This window comes from Fundulus heteroclitus, chromosome 22, assembly GCF_011125445.2.
Source record: "Fundulus heteroclitus isolate FHET01 chromosome 22, MU-UCD_Fhet_4.1, whole genome shotgun sequence".
In the NCBI taxonomy this organism is placed as follows: Eukaryota; Metazoa; Chordata; class Actinopteri; order Cyprinodontiformes; family Fundulidae; genus Fundulus; species Fundulus heteroclitus.
The window spans coordinates 6,799,445-6,805,714 of record NC_046382.1 but is presented as its reverse complement, the minus strand read 5'-3'; the positions used below and the strand labels follow the sequence as shown (position 1 = coordinate 6,805,714).

Below are 6,270 nucleotides of genomic sequence, written 5' to 3'. Positions count from 1 at the left end.
GTTTGTTCAGATGTCAGGGGCAGAGTTCAGGAGTGTGATAGCTGTAGGGACCTGGTTGTCTTGGTCCGAAGGCTCCTGTAGCGCCTCCCAGAGGGCAGGAGAGTGAATGGTCTGTGTTCAGGGTGACTCCTGATTTTCACAGCCATTTCCAGACAACTCTTCCTGTAGATGTCCACTATGGCAGGAAGTGCTGTTCCGGTGATGCGTTTGCCGGTTTTCACCATCCTCCACAACGGCTTCTGGTCCGATGCAGTCTGTGATGCAGTTGGTCAGGATGCTTTTGATGGTGCAGTGGTAGAAGTTCACCAGGATATCTGAGGACAGGCGTTTTTTTCCCCAAAGTCCTCTGGTGAGCCTTCTTGACCAGCTTGGAGCAGCCGGTCGTTGAGGTGAGGTCCTCAGAGATGTGGACTCCCAGGAACTTGAAGCTGTTCTCACGCTCCACCGTCACTGCTTTGATGTAGATGGGTGGGTGTGGGTCAGAGGCCACTTGTTCTGTGTATAACGCTGCATTGCTTTAGGCTAGAGAGAGACATTATTTCACTCTTAGGACTCTCTTAAAACATAATATTTAACAAGTACATTTCATCCATTTAACATTTAATTTAACAACAAAAACTGTTGGTTTAAAAAAAAATTACTCAACATACAAAAATATGCAGCAATATATTTACTGCATTGAAATAGAAATTAATATAATAAATACAACTTTAAATGAATAAAAGTGATTGACGCCGGTGATGTTTAAGTTTTGAATGAATAAAATAAAATGCTTTTTATGTTTTATGTGTAATGATTCAGTACTCGTTAATCATTGCGTATCACATATTGCACTATGTATGCTTTGGAAGGATTTCCTCTCCTCCGTCAGAAGATTTTAGGGATTATTAGAAAAACATTTTCCAAACTTATCAAACTTGTGATTGGACATGATTTAGATTGCCGTGTTTAGGCTAGAAAAGCAGAAATGTCTCACACATATGTGGAACTCCAGTCACACAGTTCAGTTTAGTGGTAGTTTTCTACCACTCAGTTTAAGTGGTAGAACATGGCGATTCCTCCATAAATTGTCCTAACAATGCAGTCCCACCTCCATGGCTCCCCCGGTATTCGCAGTCTTTCCAAATAGCACCAGAGTACGCAAATATGTGTCTGCTCCTGATGTGCTCGGCTCTCTGTAGCCGTCACTGATCTTCAGTGATGTGTATTTATTGGGCACGATTTCTGCAGCTGAGCGTCTCATGAAGCATGAATAGACAGAGCTGGAAAAAACTATTTTTGTATTCTTCCCACCCCGACTCTCTGTTCTCATGGAGGATGTAACAAGTTTAAGTCAAGTCTCAAGTTTTGTGACTTCAGTGCAATTTAAGCCAAAACTGAAATTCAAGTCATATGCAATTGAAAACTAAACATCACATTCTGGAGAGAAGAGAACCACAGCTCCACATACCAAGCTCTCATCCATTGGTTGCTCTGGATTTATTGAGCAGATTGTAAGCTGGTAGTAAACCAGGTGAGGGCACATTTGCCAAGTCATGCAAGAACACCTGCTGCAGTATCAGCTTCATTACTGAGATCAGGGTGGTATCAAATGGAATCAGGAACAGCAGCAGTCTACAGTGTGTGTGTGTGTGTGTGTGTGTGTGTGTGTTACCTGAATTAAATGCTAGAGACCAGCACAAGCACTCTGCTGCTGCCATAAAAGTGAACAGTGATGATTTGTTGTAAAAATGTGTTTTGCAAAAGAAGAGACCTGCTTGCAAAAAAAAGGGTAACGGAGGAAGAAATGTGAACGTTTCCACTATAATGTGAATTACAAGAAAACTACATTCTCCAAATAACACAGACTAATTTTGACCTCAGGCAATTTTTTTTTAAGATCCTTACAGTATTCAATTTATTAATTTATTTTATCTTTATTTTATCTAGAAGGGGCATTGTGGGAAAATGCCTTTTTACATCTTAAAGTGACACACAGGAAGCTATAGACACTGATAGTAAACTGAAAATTGATTGGCGAGTTAACAATATACCAATGCCACAGTCATGTAAAGGCCAGTTGGCCGGAGAAGGGAAATTAAGGAAAATTTTGTCTATATCCTGTGATGAATCTTGGTGCTGAAGTGTCTATAATCTGAAGAGCTGACAGGAGTTTTCATATTTCAAATAAAAGCTTTTTTTTAAAAGGAAAAACTTTGTTCCAATATTTTTATTTTTATACTTAAAATGATTATAGGACTTGGAAATACTAAGACGTTTATCACTAGTTTAATACCAAATGCAGAACCAGCGGGACACGGAACAGATCTGACTGAATTATGTAACCTGCAGATGTTCCAGAGAACACCAGAGAAGCCGTGTTTGCATGAAAACAAAATAATCGTGTCATCAACACAAACATAGAAGAATGCACCAGGAGCATCCTGACCCACATGAAATAAATCCATAAAATTACCTGGAAAAAAATTCCCAGGACAAAGTCTTAATGAGGCCTGGTGCCTGGTGCATTTCTCGGACCAGAATCATGGGTTCTGTGGCTAAATTAGGCCGTTTTCATCAAGTTTGATGAAGGGCTTAAACTAACACTTGGTGTGTGTGTGTGTGTGTGTGTGTGTGTGTGTGTGCGTGTATTTTTGGGCCCTTGAAAATCACCAAACAGGTTACCCAATAGAGAAAAGAGTTTTGTTGCATAGCTCTTTTTGGTCACTCGAACCAAATAGTGCCAAGAAACCCAACATTTGTTTCTAAGAGTAGAAAATATTAAATAATATTTGGTGAAGTTAAAGTAGCATGGTAAAGACACACAATAGATGAGGAGCTAGGTGGAGTGAGTAGTTAATGCTGTGATAAAGGAGACAGAGCTGTGCTTTGGGCTCAGTCTTAAGGTCTGGAGTTACCTGAACATTTCAATAAACTGTCATCCACCCAAATCCCAGATGTGATTATTGCAATATTAACAAACCCGCTCACAGGAAGCAGGACCAAAGGCACATTTTAATAATGCATCTAGTGACTGTTTAACCATTTTATTATGCAAGAGGACCTCCAGCGATTTAACGTGCACTGAAAACATAATCAGCCTGTTCCTGTTTTTGATTCAGAACACTCCTGGATGTCAGCTTTTCCAGGTCAATGCCTCATTTTCTGAGATATGATGAGGTCTTGCTGCAACTGATTCAAAGTCACACACTGATAAACACAAAGGACCTTCACTTCTTTTTGGTTTCGAAATGACCTTCTCTCCTGGAAAAATCACTTGCCACCTCACCCGCATGCACCCAGGCACACAAACAATACCTGCAGGCTTCCTGAGGACCACATGCTGATCACACAAACAAGCTCTGGTTGTTCCAGTGGGCCTTTGGAATGTGTACGACCATTAAGTTAAAAACATGCTGTGGCCATAAGAGGCAGCATGCCTCACTACGGATGTGGTTCATTCATCAGAGAGATCCTGTGAAAATGGTTCTAAAATGTGTAGGTTGAGGTGTTTTTATTTATCTGCATGTCTGAAGGTGTGAAGGAGGCGATGTATCTTTGAGGTATGATTAATTTATGCAGTCTCTGTCAGGGGAGTAAACATAGCCTATTTTTCAGCCTGAGAACTAAGCTGAAGGTTTAATGTGTCGGGTAAAGCTCAGCAGCGCTCAGAGGCCTTCAGGGTTGTGCAGAAGAAAAAAAAGCACAAACGTGTGCGGACAAACATGAACACTATAACAAATTACATATTTGCATAAGGTATTTTGTGTTTGCTCTTCGTCTATGCTTATTTTGCTTTTATTCGATGAAGACTGCGGTGCTCCTTTGACATATTTGTGTGTTGCAGATTTGGGGAGTGTTGGCCTAGTGGTTAGAGCAGTGTGCTTGTGCTCTGAGAAGGATGCAAGTACATGGTTTGATCCCCACTGCCTGCACTCTGGGTCCCTGAGCAAGACCCTTAACCCCCAATTGCTCCCTGGGCGCCGCACATGGCAGCCCACTGCTCCCCAAGGGTCATGGGTTAAATGCAGAAGTGAATTTCTCCATTGTGAGATCAATAAAGTTCAATTATTATTGTTATTTATCAGAGTGCTTTACATCCTTTTTAAGACTCAAAGGACCAATAAGTAATAATGACACCTAGCGCTGCATATCAGAACAACACACACACACACACACACACACACACACACACCCAACTGCATTTTTACTTCCACAGGACAGATATGATGTTGTACTCTGTTCTATTTCTGGTTCGCTTCTCGTACCCCACACTGACTATGGTGCGGGTTATGGTCCTGATCCAGCTCTGGTTTGTCGCAAACCCCGACTCACACTACTCCTAGGGAAACTGCGGCCAGCAGCGAAAATGGCACAGGTGAAAACAGAAGTCCATGTGGTGCTTTCTGTTGCAATTCCTCATAAATGATTAAAATCAGCCATGGTTTATTTTTTTAGGACAAAACCTGTCCTAAAACTTTAACCGTGTGCTTTAATTTAATATTTCATCCTACAAAAGCCTCCCTGTTTCCTCCTGTTTCTGTGTTGATGTTTTGTTTACATTAAAAAAGCTAGCTTATGTAGGTGTGGTGATTTTATCATGAAATTCACTGTAACTTTATCCTTTCTAGCGCCTGACATTTCCTGTTGGGCTCATGAAATTCAGGAGCTTAATTCGGGGACTTCAGAGGTGTCCAGTCAAACTTCCTTCTTGCTGAATGTTTTGCAGCTCACCCACAGTCTCACGTGGCTGATGTGAGCGGACACATTCATCTTTACATTTTTTGGGTTCCTTGCAGTGCTACAACCATATCTTCATCATATTCAGTGTGAGACCTCCTTTATGCATCTAGGATGCAGCAGTCAAGTAGGTGGCTGGAGTAGCTCTGTGTGAGAGTGCGTGCTTTCTGGATTTATTTATTCCTTTACTTTTACAGGCTGCTGGTCTTTTGCCACGGTAAAATACCAAATGCTGTGCTCTGTTTTGGGAACTCTGGGAACTCTCATATGATTGGTTGAGGAACCAGGAAGTAAACACGGGCTACACTGAACCGAAGTAGTTCTGGACCGTACCTCTAGGCATGAAAGGAGAAAAACTTGACAAATACGTTGTTGATGGAGAGGACTGCTTGTTTGTAGGCAATGTTACTTCATTCCTGGGTGACAAGTAAGAATTCCTTTGAATAATTTTGGAGTAAATTTCTTACTTATTGCTCCTTTAAAAAATAGATTTAATAACATTTTATTTTCTTCCCAACACACTCAAATAGAAATTGATGCTACCGAGTTTTTTATTTCACAACATAACGTCTAATTTAACTTTTTTTTCTTTGACCTATTTCAGTTTGAACCCTCCAGCAGAAGTGATTGGATCATCTGCTCAGCTGTTGGCTCGGCCAAGAAGTCTCCTTATTTAAATACTGACTTCCTCAAAGAAAAGGCATGGCTGTGTCTCGTTGTCAAGTCATGGGAGGCTTTATAGAAATAAATGAAAACTTTAAACAAGAACTAATGTTCTGTAGACCATCTGCTGATTTGACATTCCTAATTTTTTAAAAGGTGAAAAACAGGTAAACTGTGTCTTTAAGGATAAACCTTCTGCGGCATGTAGCAAAGATTGTAATAGTCATTTATATTGACTGTGGAAACTTATTTTTCCATACAAATCACTTTTATCCCAACTTGACTCTGATAACACAGGGAAACAAAAATGATCAAGACTTGAGTTCTAGACCTCGAGTCTGAGTTGAGTCTAGACTCTATAGAGTAAAAGTTTAAGTGCCAAGTCGTTGATGTTTGAAAGCTAAGTGTGAATCGAGTCTAAATCAAATTTACCATCTCTGTTTACCTGTAAACAAGTTTCTAAAATATATTTTGCAAATAAAGCTTAAAATACATAAACATGACCAAAATGAAACATATTTTAGCAGTGCTAATTTCATACGGTGACTCATCTCAATCCCCCATTGTACTTGCTGCTAAAAAAAGAACATTTCACAATTTAGGATGCAATTTTTTTTAACAATTGATGGTGGTAAGAGCCATTAGTCTCACTCCATTCAAACAGCTGTTGAATAATCTGTAGTGTTTCAGCGCGTGCATTAGAGCATTTTTATGACACATTTCCCAAAGTGAAACTTTTCTAAAGCGTGGATTCACTGGTGACCGTTCAAAGCCACTGACTGCCTGCAACACTTCCCTCATAAGGTCACAGACGTGAGGCTTTTCTCCAGCGTTGATGCGTTGATGACATTTCAAGAGCCCTGAAAGCTTGAAGCTCCACTCAAACTG

At 40.4% G+C, this 6,270-nt stretch overlaps 1 long non-coding RNA gene across 1 annotated transcript in view; it reads right to left on the bottom strand.

Moving 5' to 3' along the window:
• Nucleotides 1-269: 269 nt before the first annotated feature.
• LOC118557159 overlaps nt 270-6,270 on the bottom strand; it is a 28,139-nt gene continuing 22,138 nt past the window's right edge. The window contains exon 3 of the long non-coding RNA XR_004927660.1: nt 270-522. This is a non-coding gene — a long non-coding RNA (uncharacterized LOC118557159). The remainder of the gene's footprint in view (nt 523-6,270) is intronic.